Source organism: Papio anubis, chromosome 6 (genome assembly GCF_008728515.1).
Source record: "Papio anubis isolate 15944 chromosome 6, Panubis1.0, whole genome shotgun sequence".
Classification (NCBI taxonomy): domain Eukaryota; kingdom Metazoa; phylum Chordata; class Mammalia; order Primates; family Cercopithecidae; genus Papio; species Papio anubis.
Window position 1 is genome coordinate 72886456 of NC_044981.1, and position 20687 is coordinate 72907142.

The following is a 20687-nucleotide window of genomic DNA, read 5'->3' on the forward strand; positions in this document are numbered from 1 at the left end:
TAAATTGCCATTGTGATTTTAAGTTCCTGGTTGTCGATAATTGTAAAATAATAAATTTTCAGTCATTAATAAATTTTCATACACATTATATCTTATGAGTCTGAGTAACATAGATTTGCCCCTAAAAGATGACCTTTCAGAGTCTGATAGATCAGAGTTCTAATTCTGCTTAGCAGTGATCCAGCCTCTAATGTGTGGTGGATTCACCAAGGCCAATGCCATGTTGTAATGTAATGTCCCCAGCAGCCACCAGCTGACTGCCCTAGATGACAACCACATCTCCAGCTTCTTTGTCAATATATTGGCAATCTACATAAGAGCAACATATTAAACCAGCAAGCATATTATTATTATCCTAAATTTTTGATTATCAATTGCAGTTTGGCCCCCAAGACTGCCAGATTCTCTTCCATGCTTCTCTAGTCAGCTCATTCTCCTAATCTCTATGGAAAATATTTCCCATTCTCTTCACTCCCCAGAGAAATCATGCCTCACACCCATCAATTCACTTTCAGTGAAGATCTTCCCATTTATTTCCAGCAAAAACAGAAGGCATCAACAATTTACTCTTCTATTTTCTCATCACTTAACCCACAAATTTATTTGTACTAGAAAGTATTTCAGGGGAAGATAACCTATTTTAATCTCAGAGGTGAAAGTCTTTCTACCAGGAATCAGGTTTATCACATATTCTTAGAATATATGATAAATTTCATCCCAATCTATATTCTTAGAGATTTCATCCCAATTTATATTCTTAGAGATTTTGTTTCATTGAGTGTGCTGTTTCCCCATCTCTGATAAAGCTGTAATGGGACTCTCCTATTAACATTAAAATATGCTCTCTTTCAATTTAAAAATAATACAAATTAATAAACAAATTAATGAAGCAGCAAATCTATCTTTGCACATCATAACTCTGTCAAGCAACCATCCTGTTTCTTTTATTGTCTTCACGGCCATGCTTCTCTCCAGAGAGTTGACTTAATTTGCCATTCCTCTCTTTCTCATCCTCCATTTATGCCTCAGTGCTTTCTTTGGCAACATCTCCATTAAAGGCCCATTTGATAAAGCAAGCTTGTCCAACCCACAGCCCACAGGCCACATGCAGCCCAGGATGGTTTCAAATGAGGCCCAACACAAATTTGTAGACGTTCTTAAAACATTATAAAATTTTTTTGCCTTTTATTTTTTTCAGCTCATCAGGTATCGCTTCTGTTAGTGTATTTTATGTGTAGCCCCAAACAATTCTTCTTCTTCCAATGTGGCCCAGGGAAGGCAGAAGATTGGACACCACTGTCCTATAGTCATCAGTGAATTTGATGTTGTTCTGTTTAATGGAAATTATATTTTTCATTGTAAGAAATGCGTCACCTTTTAAACCACTGGCAAAGCTCTTCTTAAGACATTTTTTCCCTTTGCTCCTGTGACTCTCCATCCTCTTACTCCTTGGCCCCTGTTTTCAGTCTCCTTTGGGAGTTTTTTTTTTTTCTCCACTAATATTTGGGAGCAAATCAAGGGAAATGGGCTTAAAATCTAAATTATTTGAGATAAATCACTACCATCAGCAACTGAATAAAGTTAGGGCCATTCCTGAGATGAGAAACACTAAAGGAAAGATTCTCTTAGGAGTGGGAGGAAGAGCTCTTTGCAATGAATTCTGGGCATGTTTATTTTGAGATGCCTGTGAGATATCAAATGGAGAGGATCTATAGGCATGTAGGAAAAGGGATTAGAGTTCAGAAAATAGGAAGGAGATTGCCAGCTATAAAAATTTTCTACTTGTAAATAATATTTGAAAGCCTAATGAATAATACCACCCAAAGAATGAGTGCATAGTAAAGAGATGCATAGTAAGTGCACTGGAGTGTGTAGTAAGATGGCCTGGTACCAAGGCCCAAGGAATTCCAAAATACAAGAGTTTGTACATGGTATTTAGAGCCTGGAAATTGATTCAATAACCTAGGGAAAATGTAACGATTATAAAGGCATGCAAGCCCAGGATCAAGTACTGGGCTTAGTAAACTTTACAGGTTGAACAAAAAAGGAGGAGCCAGCAAGGAGACTGACAGGGAGTGGCCAATGCTGTGTAAATACATCTTGAGATCATAGCCTCAAGGACAAGAGAAGAAAGTGTTTCATTTGTTGAAGGAAGGAAAGAAAGAAGAAAGGGAAGAGAAAAAGAAGGAAGAAAAGACAGAAGAGAGAGTGTGTTGTGCTTTGATTTGTGTCTCTCCTCAAAAAATATGTTGAAGTTAAAATCCCTGGTAGAGTGGGAACAAATCCAATGATGTCCTTACAAGAGATGTTCATGTAAGAAGAAATAAATTTAGACAGACAGTCACAGAGGGAAGATAGCCACGTGAAAAAGGAGGCAGAAATTAAAGTGATGAAGGTGTTGCTAGTAACAATCGGAAACTAGTAAGAGGCAAGGTAAGATTCTTCCCTAGAGCCTAAAGAGGAATCCTGGTGCTGCCAACAACTCGATTAAACTTCTAGCCTCCCAGAACTGTGAGAAAATAAATTTCTGTTATTTTAATCCATCATGTTTGTGGTAATTTGTATGTCAGCATTACAAAACTAATCTTGAGGAATCTTGAGATATAATTAAGACATTCTCAAGTCGACATTCATAATGAATCCACAATAATATAAAATTTATTCCTCTTTTGCAGAGAGGAATATAGATTTTTACTCAATTTCTTGTATACACTCAGGTATCCTATGTTTTCTAATCATTGACATTGTCCCAAAGACTTTGAAATCTCTTATATTGTGTGAATTTTTTTTATCATACTTCAAGTTCTGGGAGACATGTGCAGAACGTGCAGTTTTGTTACATAGATATACACGTGGCATGGTGGTTTGCTGCACCCATCAACCCGTCATCGACATTAGGTATTTCTCCTAATGCTATCCCGCCCCTAGCTCCCCAACCCCTGACAGGCCCTGGTATGTGATGTTCCCCTCCTTATGTCCATGTGTTCTCATTGTTCAACTCCCACTTATGAGTGAGAACATGCGGTGTTTAGTTTTCTGTTCTTGTGACAGTTTGCGGACAAAGATGGTTTCCAGCTTCATCCATGTCCCTGCAAAGGACATGAACTCATCCGTTTTTATGACTGCATAGTATTCCATGGTGTATATGTGCCACATTTTCTTTGTCCAGTCTATTATTGATGGACGTTTGGGTTGGTTCCAAGTATTTGCTATTGTGAACAGTGCCGCAGTAAACATACCTGTGAATGTGTCTTTATAGTAGAATGATTTATAATCCTTTGGGTATATACCCAGTAATGGGATTGCTAGGTCAAATGGTATTTCTACTTCTAGATCCTTGAGGAATCACCACACTGTCTTCCCCAATGGTTGAACTGATTTACACTCCCACCAACAGTATAAAAGCATTCCCATTTCTCCACATCCTCTCCAGTATCCATTGTTGCCTGAAATTTTAGTGATCATCATTCTAACTGGCATGAGATGGTATCTCATTGTGGTTTTGATTTGCATTTATCTAATGACCAGTGATGATGAGCATTTTTTCATATGTCTGTTGGCTTCATAAATGTCTTCTTTTGAGAAGTGTCTGTTCATATCCTTTGCCCACTTTTTGATGGGATTGTTTATTTTTTTCTTGTAAATTTGTTTAAGTTATTTGTAGATTCTGGATATTAGCCCTTTATCAGATGGATAGATTGCAAAACTTTTCTCCCATTCTATAGGTTGCCTGTTCACTCTGATGATAGTTTCTTTTGCTGGGCAGAAGCTCTTTAGTTTAATTAGATCCCATTTGTCAATTTTGGCTTTTGTTTTCATTGCTTTTGGTGTTTTAGACATGAAGTATTTGCCCATGCCTAAGTCCTGCATGGTATTGCCCAGATTTCCTTCTAGGGTTTTTATGGTCCTAGGTCTTAAGTTTAAGTCTTTCATCCACCTTGAGTTAATTTTTGTATAAGGTGTAAGGAAGGGGTCCAGTTTCAGCTTTCTGCATATGGCTAGCCAGTTTTCCCAACACCATTTATTAAATAGGGAATCTTTTTCCCATTTCTTGTTTGTGTCAGGTTTGTCGAAGATCAGTTGGTTGTAGATGTATGGTGTTATTTCTGAGGCCTCTGTTCTGTTCCATTGGTCTAATTTTAAAGCAAAAATTCCTGCCTTGTTTTCTTGAAACAAGACTCATATTTCAAGGTGTACCATGTAAGAAACTCCAGGTAATGAGAGCATGAACAATTTCTGTATTCTCTGGGTACTAAACACATTTCAGTTTCTGTTTGCACATCACTCATGCCTTGTTTCACGGACTTTATAAAGACCCATGCTTTTTGAAAGTACCCAAGAAGCATTAAAGTATAAGGTGATTTTATAGAAAATAATAACAATTATGGCTTCCTTTGATATCACCTTTCAATTTCCACAGTCAGAAGGAATTGAAATTATGTATAGTTACAGAAATGACTTATTCCAAATATAATTACTAGTAAAATTTACATCAAGAGCAATAGTCATTTTTAAAAGTATTATGTATTTTTAATTATAAATCAAATGTGTGCCCATTAGATGCAATTTGGAAATCAAGACAAATACGGATACGAAAGTGATGATTATCCATAATTGCTGCTGATAAATAAGCTACCATTAACATTGGAATGTGTTTCTATTATTATCTATGCAGGTAAATTTTAACATGATTTAGGTCATGTTGTATGTCTACTTTGTAGTCCTACTTTTCACTTAAAATATTTCATTCTAATAGATTTTTTTCATGTAAAAAAAGATGTTTAAATCATCTTAAATTGTACAATAATAAGCCATGGTTTAGATCTCATAATGTATTTAACCATTCTCTGTTTTTTTGTTTTGTTTTTTTTGTGTGTTTGTTTTTTGAGACAGTCTCTCGCTTTGTTGCCCATGCTGGAGTGCAGTGGTGCAATCTCGGGTCACGGCAACCTCTGCCTCCTAGATTCAAGTGATTGTCCTGCCTCAGCCTCTGGAGTAGCTGGGATTACAGACACAAGCCATCGCGCCCGGCTATTTTTTGGTATTTTTAGTAGAGACAAGGTTTTGTCATGTTGGCTAGGCTGGTTTCAAACTCCTTACTTCAAGAGATCCACCTGCCTCGGCCTCCTAAAGTGCTGGGATTGCAGGCATGAGTCACTGCGTGTGGCCTTAAACATTCTCTATCGTAGCACTTTCAAGTTTTTATACAACCTTAAAAATGCCGTTATAAGCATACATAGATATGTTGGCGCTCATCAGGATACTGTGACCTTCCATTAATTTAGGAAATGCTATTACAAATGGAATTTCTCAGGAGCATGCTGTTAAAATGACAATTGAAAATGGCTCTCAGTTTTCTTACTTTCGGAGTAACCACTCTGATGAGATGACTAAATAATTTGTGTAGAAGAAGCTATGGATATGTGTATATAATTAAACTGTGAACTTTCATGTCTATTGAGGTATGTTTTTTTTTTTTTTTTCCGAGACGGAGTCTCACTCTGTCGCCCCGGCTGGAGTGCAGTGGCCGGATCTCAGCTAACTGCAAGCTCTGCCTCCCGGGTTTACGCCATTCTCCTGCCTCAGCCTCCCGAGTAGCTGGGACTACGGGCGCCCGCCACCTCGCCCGGCTAGTTTTTTGTATTTTTTAGTAGAGACGGGGTTTCACTGTGTTAGCCAGGATGGTCTCGATCTCCTGACCTCGTGATCCGCCCATCTCGGCCTCCCTGAGGTATGTTTTTAATTTATTCCCTGAGCAGATTGTTTTGCAAACCATATTGGTTGTTCAATTTGAACATGAATGAATGACCTTGGGCAAATTAATTCACAGTTAATTTCCTATGTGTAAAACAAGTAAGATAATAATTTGGGGGAAAGAGGGCCAATATGAAAAATGGAAAGTACAGATTTATTTTTAAAAAGTTATCACCAATGGCTCATGCTTGTAATTCCAACATTTTAGAAGGCTGAAGTGGGAAGATTGCTTGAGGCCAGGAGTTTGGGACCAGCCTGGGCAACACAGCAAGATCTCATTTCTAAAACTGAGATTGATCTGTCTGTCTGTCTATCTATCTATCTATCTATCTATCTATCTATCTCTAGCTATTTAACTAGAGAGCTATGTATCTCATATATATATGAATATGAATACTATTATATGAGATCTCTCTATGTATTTAAAAAGTAAAGTTATAATTATTACCATTATAAACAAATAACTGATTCTAACCAATTAAATATTCAGTATCTCTAGTTCTTGCAAATTTTAGCTATTGTAATACTATATTTAAATTGTGTTTTCTGATATTCCCCTCCCCAAATTCCTACATTAATGTTGAGAAAGAGCCGATAAAGTATCATTTTTACTTTACAGTTGATAAAATTATATGAAAAAAATCACTGAAGCAGTACTTTGGCGATATTACATATTACATTCTAGGCTTCTGTTAATAACTTGTGTGGAATATTGGAATATGCAACCAATATGACATATCAAATCCATAATCATTTCTGGAAGGTTTGTCAGAGTATATTTTCCTATCAATCTAATAAAGTTGACCATTAAAGGCTAAACTCATAAAATACCGTAGACCTGAGTTTCCATTTCCCTGTAAAAATATATTTTAGACCGTTTTAGTACTATGTTTTCAATCTGAAATGATGTAATATTTATCTGATCTTTGAAAATTTTATTTAAGATGACAAGATTTAATACAAACTAGATGCCATAAGCAATAACTTTCAAAGAAAATTTTAACTGACGCAACTTGATTGACTTAAATGTAAAGAATCTATACACTGGGGCACAGGTATAACATCTTCTTTCTTCAAAGAAAAATTTTATTGAGCAAGAAAGAAGTTTTCTTTATTTTAATAGTAAATATTATATTACTATTACTTTTAAAGATGCTACTCTGCACAAGTTCTGTGTTGTTATAGAAAGGGCTTTAGAAACAAATTTAATAAATAATAACCTCAACTATTCTGGTTTAAAATATTTGGACTAAAATTCTGACAGAATTTTAGAGTTATTTTTTAGTACCTTTGTATTTTTTCTTAAATATAAAGATAAAAAACTTCTGTAGTTTTTGTCATCTCTACTATTCCCCCGTTGTCTTCTTTCTCTGATATTCTTTAATCTGGTTTCCTATTTTTGACAGCTGATTTTTCACTCTGAAGTTTTTAAACTGGATCTTTTAAACTGAAGATTGTAATTTGCCATCATTTGATTTGCTTTAATCACCATTTTACATGGCCTACATTAATTCTATCCTTATAGATTTGACCTGTTTTTCCTCAGCTGTCATATGAACAAGGTGGTATTTCTCAATGTCCACGAATGGAAAAAAAATTCCACTCAGTTTCTATTCTCATCTTTCCCACTCTTTGTTGTAATTTCCTTTAAGCAAGCAAATCAGGGGCAACCTTTGATCATTTTTCTTTCATCTTACTTGGCTAAAAATTTACTTTTCCCTTCAGGAAATTTCTGTAATTTATCCCTTTCTCCCTGAAGCTATTACTAGACAAATTTCATCCCTGTTTTAATGTTACCATTTTGATTCTTGTAAATTCCTTTCTCATGCTATCCTATCAAAATTCAGTGTGGACACAATATCTGTAAAAATATTTTTTCTCATTAAAATAATTATTTAATTCATTTGTCAATCAGTCTTTTAGACTGCATAACTATTGCATTTCTTTTTAATTGTACTCCTGCCATTCTTTTTTTGTAATTAATTTCTTTATTGGTTTTGTTTTTCACTCAGTGTGTATCCCACTTACTCTCTTTATAGCTACTTGTCTTCAAATACATTCTAAAATTTAAAAAGGTGGATAAACTCTTCCCGCCAATTTTTGTTATCAAATAACCAATAATTCACCTAAATATGACCAACAATGAACCAGATAGTTTTTTAAGTCCATGTATTTTTTAGTTACCTTTAAGCAATTTCAATTTTTTTTCAACCTAGTGTGTAGTTTTTAAACCTCTGACATCACACTTTATTCCATGTTCTCTCTTTTTGAACATAAGAATGTGCTTTCTCATAGAAAAGATATTTTGAAAGAATGTTTAGCTTCCATAAGGTGGATTCAAAAAAAACTCCTTGTGTCATATGTAATGCAGCTAAGCAATAGTACTACTATTACTACTGTATCTGTTTATGACATTATTTTTTGGAAAATAATGTCAGTTATTCAGTAAAAAAACTACATGTTTTTAGTTTCAATCTGTATGCAAGAATCCGTCTCCGTTTGTCGTGTTTTGGTGTTGGGACTTCCTTTCCGGTACTGGCTAGGCAACCTTAAACAAGATACTTAACCTCTTTAGCCTCAGTGTCCTCATTTGCAAGATGAAGAATACAAATAGTACCTATTTAATAGGCTAGTTGTGGAAATAAATGAGGGAGTTCATGTAAAGGGCTAAGCACAGATGCAAGAAGTTTTCTGAAGGCATCTGGGAAAATTCTTCATCATTCTTAAATGGAAGGAAGTCTACTTCTCCCTCACTGGCCTTGAATAAGAAACTATGTAGTGGTTGCTGCTCATGGCCAACTTCTAACCACAAGCTGTTTGAATTTGACTCTGGGGATAAGAGAATGGAGAGATGAAAAGAACCTGGGTTCTCGAAGACGTTGTTCAGCTGCTGAATCAAACCTGAAATCCAACCTAGTTGGGGCATCTTGTTATGTATATTTATATATTTCATCCAGTTTGAATTGAGGTTTCTGTTTATTTCAGATGAACACTAACAGAGAATTTGGTGAGTTATAGAACTTCTGAGGAGCAGAAGTGCCACAGGCTACAAATGCAGGAGTCAAAGAAAGTTCAAGTCAAATGTGAGCCTCACTGATACCTATATTCCTGCCAAGTCTGTGGATCCCTGGAGGCTAGTGAAGTCAGCCTCACCTCTGGATCTGGCCGTGTTGTTCTCAGTGGGGGATTAATGAAATACTTAAAAAATTAAGAAAAGAATGTAGTAATGTCAGAGGTGTTTAAACCAGAGCGACTCCATGTTCGAATAGGGGCTGGGTAAAATAAGGCAAAGACCTACTGGTCTGTATTCACAGGAGGTTAGGCATTCTTAGTCACAGGGTGATATAAAAAGTCGGCACAAAATACAGATCACAAAGACCTTGCTGATAAAACACATTGTAGTAAAAAAAAAAAAAAAAAGAAAAAAAGCTGGCCAAACCCCACCAAAACCAAGACGGTGATGAAAGTGACCTCTGGTCTTCCTCACTGCTCATTATACGCTAATTATAATGCATTAGCATGATAAAAGACACTCCCACCAGTGCCACGAAAGTTTACAAACACCATGACAACGTCCAGGAGTTACTCCATATGGTCCAAAAAGGAGAGGACCCCTCAGTTCCTTGAATTGCCCACCCCTTTCCTGGAAAACTCACAAATAATCCACCCTTTGTTTAGCTTATAATCAAGAAATAACCATAAAAATAAGTAGCTGAGCAGCTCACATCACTGCTCTGCCTATGGAGTAGCCATTCTTTTATTCCTTTACTTTCTTAATAAACTTGCTTTCCCTTTACTCTATGGATTTGACTGGAATTCTTTCTGGCGTGAGATCTGAGAACCCTGTCTTGGGGTCTGGATCAGGACACCTTTCCGGTAACAGTAATATAAGAATACATCATTTTACTAAAAGTAGTCTAAACCTAATGCACTCTATGGTTCTGTGAGATGACAGGGCTGGGGAAGAAGAGTCTGAGGACTAGTTTCTCCTTGTTCTTAGAAATGAGAAAACTTTGTTGCTGGAGTTACGAATTGGCAGAAAAATGATTAGAGGATTTGGGGCATGTATGTCAAGAGAGAATTATTATAGTTTTAGTGCGTGCATGAAGCTCCGCATTTTAGCTTTTATCAATAAGCTGCAGAGAAATGGACATCATCTTCAAAGAACGAATGTTTCTTAATTTTAAAATAATTTGCTTTTAATCTTTATGCTAGGGAATAGGAGGATAAATACTTGAAGACTTTTTTTGCAAAATCTTTATTAACAAAATAACTTTTTAAAAATATGCAGTTTAAAATCCATAGACCTTTACAAATGTATTAAATATCTTCTAAATAACAGAGCTTTCAGAGAATGCAAACATTATAATTCTTTCATCATCTGTTAAGTTGAAGGTTTGTATCTTTGGAGTTCAGTAGCTCTTCACAACCTTTTCATCTCAAAGCATGAGTTTGAATATGACTATTGGTGGCATGAATAAATAAGGTGGATTATTCTGAATAATGTCCAGAAAACTAGGTATTGTATCATTTTAAGAATTTAAAACATTGTGAGAGGAGATAAATGATTATATAAATTTTGTAAGACAATATCCTTTATTATTGGGATTATTAACAGAGTCAGTGCTTACTCTGTGGTCACAGGGCTGTGAACCAAAATTGTTTACCCCAGTATTTTACCTTTCAGACAACACAATATCCCCCACTCATGTTCAATCAAGAAAAACTTGGTCAGTTTCGAACCTTGGTTCAGCTTAATTTTTGAGCTGCTCTGTTTTTCCTGGCTTTCCCTGACTCCTTATCCTCTGCTGCTTCTCCTTGTCAAGACCCCCTCCTGCTTTTAGCCACTGATGCTCCATGACTTTGACCCTTACTTTGAGTAGGAGGACTTGTGTTCAAAAGAGCCTCTTAGCATTTCTGGTTCCTGGTATAATCAGGTAGGTCCTCCAGGTGGTTTAAGCCCATTCAGACCTTTATGTTTGCCATAACCTGCCATAGTCAGGAAATCTATATTTTCCCTTTATTCTTTAAGCATAATTTTTTTTTCAAAATTTGGTTAAAATCCTAAGCTCCTATAACGAACCTTTAATTCTTATTATCATTAACTTTAAAATAGCAGTATTTTAACTGATGAAATATTAGCCCAAGCAAAGACTAATAGCATATATAATAAACTTTTATAAATCACTAAAAATATTTGGTCATATTAATTACATGTAAACACGGCAAAGAAATAGGCATTGGGTTATAGTTTATTTTACTAATAGTAGCTCAGAAATTGCAAGTAGGGAGCACTGACTGCTTTTGAGACATTTTCTCACCACAAAATAAGGGCAATATTTGGATAAAGTAATTAATTTCAATGCATGTGAGATATGTACACATAGGGTATAGTTATACATGAGATTGGTGCTAGGAATAAAATCAGCAGGCACCAGAATTTGATAGTATCTTCCTTGAACTTGATTGGGACTTTGCTTTAGATAAAACAAACTCTAGAAATTTGGGGGTATTGAGAGTCCAATATTTTGAAGGGGTGGAGCATGTCCCTTTTTTTTTTTTTCTTTTACCTACTAAGTCTAACATAGTACCATATGTTAAGTTTATAATCATTTATTAAATCAGTGAATAAAGAGAATTATAAAGTGATGATCAAAAGAGCCAATACACTTGTGAGACAGTAGAACTGGAAGAAAAGCCCGTCTCTACTAAAAGGTGGGGGCTGGTTTGCAGACTCTGGTTTAGTGTCACGTCAATTTGAGCATCAGGAGCTGCTTACATGCAAGCTTGTCTCTGATAAAATGATTACAGACATATACACTGAAATTTTGAAAAATCAAATATATTTTGAGTATAATGAGACTTAGGAAACACTTGCCAGCCGAAAAATCATTTGACCTAATTTAAAACTTTAATGTATTTTTTTTCCATTTTCAAGTTTTCATGCTTTGCTTAAAAGTAGTCAGATTCCCTACAAAGTGTGCAGTGTTTTTGGTAGCTATGTCCAAGGCCTTTGCTACATTGAGTAAAAGTGATTATCCTTTATCTTTTCTGGAGCTGAGTCAGTGGTAACAATATATTCCGTTTTGCAAAGAAAAAAATGTAAAAATCTTGGATAGAGTCATTATTCAAATAATTTATTATTGAAAATACAGAAACATTAAAAGATTCCAGCAATATTTTTTTTTTTTGTTTCTGCTAGAAAATGCATTCTGAGATGAATACTGTCTGAATTACTTTTCCCTGGTATCTTTGGCTTCCTTTTCTACATATAATAGATAAATTCTGTGTGAGCCTTTTCAATTTTACCGTAAAAAGGCAGCCAAATAGCCAAATAGAATCAATTCAAACAGAATAGCACTCTTTTGCTCACATTCCAGTTTTGAAGAGGAAATCTGTGTGAAGAAAGTACATTTCCTATTAATTCTTCTTTTGATAAGCCAGTATGAACGTGTGCTGGAAATGGAAACTCATATAATACCAAAAAAGCTGCATATCTGCATGATTATTAAATGTATTAAAATGTGTAAAGTGTTTATAACAATTGCCTAGCCACAGATTTTGTGCTCTGTATGGATTTGAAAACTAAAAATATAGACATAATAGGCAAGTTATACATGTATGGTAAGCCTAGGCCTAAGTTCTAAGAAAAACTGTAATTTCTAAGCCCGTGATACATTATTCACATAAAAAATATTGTTTTTCATTATTGTTTGCTTGATTCTGGAGGCAGTAAATAACAATTTAGTACACTATATCATTTATTTTTACTTCTATGTAAATAAATATTTTTTTCTTATTCTGTTTTATAATTTTTAGAAAATTGTTAGATATCTACATTCTGTTCCTAGAAGAGACAATACATCAGCTCAACTCATATTCGTTGATGCTAAGTAGTAACTCCTTTCCTTCAATCAGTCATACATGGGAACTTTGAGGAACAGCGGTTCTCAAAGGTCGGTTGCGTAAGAACCACATAGGGGTTCCTTTCAGTGTAGCTTCCCAAGCCTGGGCACTGAGATTTTTACTCAAAAGGCTAAAAATTAGCCCTGGAATATGCTAGTTTGGCAAGCCTTGTCAACTATTCCTGATTCGGGCTGTTTCCAACAACACAGGACATTATCGACATCCTTTTACAGTTGAAGCAATGTAGAAACCAGGAAAGGTTAAATTACCTGATCAAAGGCACACAGCTAATTGTTTAAAAGCTAAAATAGGCATGTTGAATACAGCTAGCTATCGTCCTGGCGAGCACGGTGAAACCCTGTCTCTACTGAAAAAAACAATCTAAAAAAATTAGCCGGGTATGGTGGCGGGCGCCTGTAGTCTCAGCTTCTCGGGAGGCTGAGGCAGGAGAATGGCGTGAACCCGGGAGGCGGAGCTTGCAGTGAGCGGAGATCGTGCCACTGCACTCCAGCCTGGGCGACAGAATGAGACTCTGTCTCAAAAAAAAAAAAAAAAAAAATTCAAATCTCTTGACAAGACAGGGACTGATATGAGTTCAGTTTTAAACCTTCCCTAAGCAGCCTCTCAATCTTAAACAGGATGCTAGTATTATTCTATGTTTTGTTATTCAATCTACTCTACGTATTTTGTATATTTCAGTTCAAGTTAGCAACTATTTACTAGGTACATACAATATGCAAGGCATTGCCTAAAACATACAGATTAAAACAAATGAGAAAATTGTAACTTTTCAAATTTGATTTTAATAAATTAATGACTAATCATATTTTATATTTAACAATTTTGGTATTTTTAGATTGATTCAGTAAATTAATTAGCTACTTAGTCTATGTAGAACCTTACTGTGTTGAGTTATAAATTTTTAATATGCAATTTTTCTTTTCGTAGTTATAATATGCTCCTGGCAATAATTTGTGAAGTACAAAACATTTGTACCTAATTTTCTCTTCTGTTGTTCTGTTCTAAATTTGGAAATAATATCTCAAATCTAAATTTCTAAATTAAGTTTGGGCTTATAGACATAAACATCATAAACAAAAAACACAATTGAATGTATTTCTCAGAAAAAATGTTGAATATAAAATCATAGAAATGGTTTAAAAATAGGGATGATACTGTCTACTTTTTCCTCTAATACACATACTCTCACCCTGACACATAGTCATACAATGCTGATGGCTTTAATGGGCAAGCAGCATGGTCATTCTGTAGAAAATCTTGAGTATAGTAAGAAAATTAGTATGTCTTGTTTATCTTTTAATAATAGTTAACATATTGGACATTTTCCATGTGTCATACCCTGCTATGCACTTGAAATACTCTCATTTAATTTTCACAACCCTATTATAATCCTCATTTTATAGATAGGAAAATTGAGGCTTGGAGAAGTTAAGTAAATTCTCTGAAGTTAGCATTTGAGTTGAAGAAATCTGATTCTAGAATTTGCAGTTTTAGCCACAATGCTGACACGTGTGCCTCAAGCTTACAACAGGATGGGATTTCAGAAAGGATTTTTCTATACTTCCCTTACCATTCTCATAAAACATTTCTGGCCTATCACTCATGTTTGAAAGACATTTGGACAAGAATTAATATGATCAGCAAATGGGCCTGCTGTGCAGGCCCAGCAGCAGCAGCCAGGTGGGGTGCCTTAATATTACAGCTTTCTCCTACTAGCTTGCTTAACCTTCACTGCTATTTTGTATATTCTTCTAACAAAAAACTCGATTGGCTTTATTAACTTTATATGAGAAATCATTGCATTTTATTTCATCAAAATATTTCAAATAGAAATTATATGCTTTAAAACAAAGAAAGCCTATTTGGAGCAATGTATTCAAATATTAATATCTTCATGGGTTTTACTTGAAAAGTAGTTTCCAGAATATTATTACCCTAAGAATATTAGAGTATTATCTAATATTAATTCTAAAACACATGCATAAATATTTCAATTAATATTTTCCTGTTTTTAATTCCTTTCATCTACAGGGAGGCTGAAGGAAAGCTGTGTAACAGAGATCACAGCTAAGGGTGGTACACCATGTGGCTCAAAGCTGGAAATGATCATTATGGATATCAGAGGCTTCTTTTGGTAATGCATGGAGATAAAGCAACTATGTGACGTGTTAGGACAGGAACAATTCATAAATGAAGTTTTAGCTCTTCCAAATATATTGACAGGCTGTTGCTGCATCTGTCTCATTAATATGCCCTATCAAACAAAAAAAAAAAAACAAAAGGAAAGGATTTGCTTGAGGATGGATTCAAAAGCAAGAGCAAGAAAAGAATGAAGACAATAAGCTCCTGATGAGTTTACCATGAAGGCAAACACTCACCTCCAGCCGAGATTTTGAAATTTGTTTTTCTAGAGGAGGCATTAGATAGTATAAAGCAGTCCTCAACAGAGTGGCATTTATAAAAGTTAATCAAATAGTGAAATCATTGAGGACAAAGAGCTTTAGTTATCTGAAGATACAGTATCAGACATTCACTTTTAACTCTTAAAATGAATTATTATTCATGTACAAAAGCTACTGATTTTCAGCCTGAGGAAAAAAATTTGAAAGAACAGGTAAGAATTAGAATAGGTAAGAATACTATAATTTCTGATGAGCACACAGGTGCCAAAGATTCTTTCACAATAAATAACTGGAAATAACTTTTCCAGCAGAGAGTTGAGTAGAATGTAAGGAAATGAGAATTTAGGTATCATTAATTCATCAGCACAGCCAAGCTTATTTTGATAACATATATGAGGAATATGAATTTAAAAGATATTTTTTCAAAGAGATAACAATTTACAATTACCAATAGATGTACTTTGATATTCATCCTGGTGAAGTAGGGTATTTCCCTGACCCGTTCATGAAACCTGTGACAGGAGTGCCTTGTTTACTCAGCCCACCACTCTCAACTCCTCGTGGAAGGGAGTGCCCAATTGAATAAGGTGGGAACTGGAGTGCGCGCGCTCTCGAACCGTTTCAGCCCTGGCAGGATCAGACTCCACTCACTTGGACCCCCTGCATTCCACCTCTTGTGGGAGGGAACGCTCAGGGGAGTGGGTACGGGCTCAGGTGAGTGAGCCAGAGTGAATGCTTTTGGGTGCCGGCAGGAGTGAACTCTGTGCAGGCCCAGCAGCAGCAGCCAGGTGGGGTGCTTGCAACTCGGGAAGTCCCAGAGGACATGTTACAGTACTCTTTTAGCTCAAGTGTTAACAGTTCAGTGGGCCCTTTGCCTTTCTACGCAAGGCGGCTGCCCTCCACCAGCAAGGGCAAAGGGCCAGTGTGACCGCCTTTTTTATCTGCACTGGTGACTCCCAAACTCTTGTCCAGCGCCCAGGAAAAATGAGGTCACACAAACGAATTGAAGGATGGTAATGTGGGGGGTTTCATTGAAGGATGGTAATGTGGGGGGTTTTATTGAAGGATGGTAATGAGTGGGGTTTTATTAAAGGATGGTAAATGTGGGGGGTTTTATTGCAAGTGAAAGTGGCTGTCAGTGGGAAGGAGTGCTGAAAAGGGGATGGGGTGGGTAGGTAATCTCCTCCTGGGTTTGGCTGTCTCTGGCTGTATTCTTCCCTGAAGTTATCCCATCAAACTGTTTCTTTGAAGTCAAGCCACTTCTCTAACGTGCAACTGTAGTCCCTGACATGTAGATGCTTCTCCCTTCTGCTGGCTCAGTCTAGGGTCTTTATAGGCACAGGCTGGTGGGTGGGGCAGGCCATGGGTAGTTTAGGAAAAGGCAGCATTCAAACAGGAAAACAGGGATAGAAGTTCTCACTTTGGGCCACGGGTTTCAGGTTTTTCAGCTTAAAGGTGGAGTTTCTATTGGGGACCCGCCCTTTTCTGCCTAGAATTTCTCTGCTGCCTGTCCTTGTCACTGGTACTCCAGGCCCCTTTGGCCTACGATCTAGGCTAGGCACTTTCTCCCCAAAACACTGTTACTTGTCTTGTTAGAATTCAGCTTCTCATTACCTCTTCAAAAAGCCACTCCTAACTACCTTCCCCCTAAAATCTGGTATCCATTACTCTGTTTCCCATGGCACTCAGTGTTGGCTCCCATTAAAACACAGCTATAATATTTTTTAACTCTTCTGCATTCCCCAAGAGACTCTGAAGTCCTTACTGTCAATCCCTACAATGTTTACTCAATGTTCTGAGTAGCACGTCACAGGTGTCTAACCAGCATTCCAGTATGGGCCATCAACAAATACATACAGTATTTTCAGAGTCTTCAAGACCCAGTGGTGCAACATTTTCATGGTGCAATTCTAGAAACAACTGAGGCAGCCTAATTTTTGCCATCGATAAATGCAAACACTTAAACATCAGCAACTGAATGCACTTAAATAACACATACAACCAGCATTATACATTTATCAATTTTTTTCTTAATATTGCTACATCTGTCATGTTTAAAAAATAGGGAGTGTGGAAATTGTAGACCAAAAAGTACCCGAGACAAGTCTCAGTTTAGAAGTTTATTTGGCCAACATTAAGGACATGTCCCTGACATAGCTTCAGGAGGTTTGACATGTGTCCAGGTGATCTGGCTACAGCTTGTTTTTTCACATTTTAGGGAGACATAAGATATCAACCAATACCTGTAAGATGTACATTGGTTCGGTCTGGAAAGATGAGGCAACTCACAGGGAGGTGGGCAAGGTTGGGTTCCAAGTCATAGATGGATTGAAAGGTTTTCTGATTGTCAAGTGGTTGAAAGAGTTCATCTGAAGACCTGGAATTAACAGGATGGAGTTTCTGGGTTAAGATAAGGGGCTGTGGAGAGCAAGGTTCTTACTGTTCAGATGAAACCTCCAGATAGCGAGTTTCAGAGAGAATAGATCAAATGTTTCTGATTAGGCTTATAGAGTGGTCTGTTCTGTTAGTCTTAAGGTCTCTGTTTTAGTGTTAATACTGGTCAGCTGTGCCTGAATTCCAATGGGAGGAAGGTATAATGAGGCATTTCCTTTTTTTTTTTTTGAGACAGAGTCTTGCTTTGTCTCCGAGGCTGGAGTACAGTGGCACGATCTTGGCTCACTATAACCTCTGCCTTCCAGGTTCAAGCAGTTCTTCCTGCCTCAGCCTCCTGAGTAGCTGGGATTACAGGCACCCACTACCACGCCAGGCTACTTTTTGTATTGTTTAGTAGAGACAGTTTTTTGCTATGTTGGCCAGGCTGGTCTTGATCTCCTGACCTCAGTTGATCTGCCTGCCTCTGCTTCCCAAATTGTTGGGATTACAGGCGTGAGCCTTTTTTTTTTTTTTTTTTTAAGTGAAAGCAAGTTTATTAGGAAAATAAAGGAATAAAGAATGGCTACTCCATAGGCAGAGCAGTTGAGGTATTTCCAGTCACCCATTCCCATCATGGCCTGAACCAGCACTTCAAGTTTACTTTAGAATGCCCTTGGCTGAGAGGAGGGTTCCATTCATTTGGTTGGGGGTGGGTTACAATTTTATTTTTGGTTTATAAAATACTTTTTTCCCTTGAATAATAATAGAAACATAGGGGTTATGCAGAAGGATAAAGGGACAACTTCAGTAATTTGAAGCAAGTTGAAAATTAATAATAGAGTCCCGGGCACAATTATTTAATCTAATTTAAGAGTAGAAAGGTGTTTCCAAAGTCATCTTGCCCAAATCCTTTCCTTTACACAGAGGGAAGCTGATTTTCTCAGGGTCACAGTGCAATAAATGGCAGAATACAGATTAAATCCCAAGTGTTCTGACTCTAAATCCAATCTTTTTCAGGATATCACAGCCCCTTCAATAGTGCAAATAGAAAGGGCATGTTTCTGGCTTTAAGCTAGCAATGGGAGAAATATATGTTTATTGTTAATGTAACATAAATGGGGAAGAAAATGTTATCATTTGTGATGCAAATTTATTCCACTGTAATAAGGCAGTACCACTAGCATCAAAGTAATAATTCTTTGCATAATATCATCTGGAAGAGGATATGTAAATGAATGCTGGCTAACTAGCAGAATACACAGCAATACAGTTTTAGTGTACAATTGGTCCCCATAGTTTGTCATGATTTACAACTGTGTTTCAGTTAGCCCTGAAGGTGAATCATCAGAGTCTCACTTGTGTTAGGTTTTCTGACCCAGATCAAAGCCACCTATTTTCAGTGTATGTCAAGGGAGTGGTGGGGGTTGAAGGGTTGAAGGGTTGAAGGAAGGGATTTTGCTTTAGTTGGAGAAAATAACCCTGAGGCCAGGAAGTCACTACTTAGGATTAAGGGGTGTCAGAGCTTTGACTTTGCTACTTAAAATGTCTGAGTGACTTTGGAAATGTTAACTGCTGTAAATTGTTAATGGAGGGGAATATAAAATAAGAATACTTTATAGATTTGTGAGGTTTGTATGCATGAGGTCTGCAAAGTTCTAGGCAAGGGGTGCGATATCAATAAACAATAGACATTGTTGTTACTTGTGATTGTCTTGACATATCAGGTTTGTACCTTAAACAGTCTATGTTAATTTTTGTACCCAGATAAAAATACCTAACAAATAGAAGATGAAGCAGAGAAAAATGTATGAAACTGAACATCATAACTGTCAATGACAATGTGACTATTAAAGTTAAGATTGTATTAAATTAACTAATTTATTCTTTTTTCTCTTCTTTCAGGTTGTATGTCATATACAGAAAAAAAATGATACTACTGTTGCTAGTTCAATCTTCTCTCTGAATAAAAATGATCTTTTAGATAATCTTAAAATAGCTCTTTAAAATTTACATTTTGAGGATACAATCAAGTAAGAAGGTTATTTTGGATGCTTATGATAAGTTATCTATATTACACCAAATACAATATGTTTGGTTTGGAAAACGTTGTGCTCAAAGGCAATGATCTTCTGTGTAATTTTTGGGTTGCAGTGCATGACAAAGTAATTTGGAACTGAGGAGGTTGTGTTCCTTTGGGAGATCCAAATTCACTCATAAATTATTACTACTAAGATTAATAATAATTGAGGGTTTCGTTATGAAAAAAATCATCCATACTCATTTGCTAATGGGCAAAGAAAACTGCAATATCTACTACAGCAATCTATTTACTTTTACACTTGGATTTGCTAAAAAAAAAAAATCACTAGGCAAAGGGAGGTAGGAATTCAGGCAGTAATAATAGCAAATATTGATTTAAAATTTAGTATGGTCCAGACACTCTTTACGGTGCTATATACATGAATTATATCACTTGATGTAAGTGCAATTCTTATCTTCTCCATTTTATAGATTAGGAAATTGAAGTTATAAAAGCAAAGCAATTTATACTGGGTCAGCTGACTAGTAAGGAGCACAACTAGGAGTATAATCCAGGCAGTCTTTATTCAGAGCTCACGCTCATATTTACGGTACTATATGCCTGCTATTCAGAGCTCCTGCTCATATTTAGTATACTATATGTCTCCTATCAAGGTCAAAAACAAAACAAGTAAAGCAACAAACTCATCTCAATTGAGGATAAAACAGATATATTGCTAGATAATGGAAGATGATGAGAGTTTGTTTTTTCTGTATCCCTAAGCATTTTTAGTACCAACCTTTCTATTTTTGACAGTTTGCATGTCATACTGAGCTATAAGCTGTGGTGTCTACACAGTCAGAACCACACTCTTCCACTAATGGATTTTCCACCACTCTGCTTTTTCTTCCTCTCCTGAAAATAATTGGTGAGTTTCTTCTCCCCAACTAATCTTAATAGTCCTTCGTTTAACATTATATTTTACCCTGAATGTTTATACCGATTAATATTTCCATTATGAAATAAGACCTAACAATTGTGACTTAAAAAACTTCCCTATCATTAAATAAACTTTTACTTTTAATGTTGATCTTGGCAGCATTTAGTTCTGAATATTTCTTAATATTTCTGCCTAATTCTCGTATTTCTTTAATGCAAATGGAATGCTTTAAAAGTACATCTTCTTCAGAGCACCTCTTCTGCCTTACCTT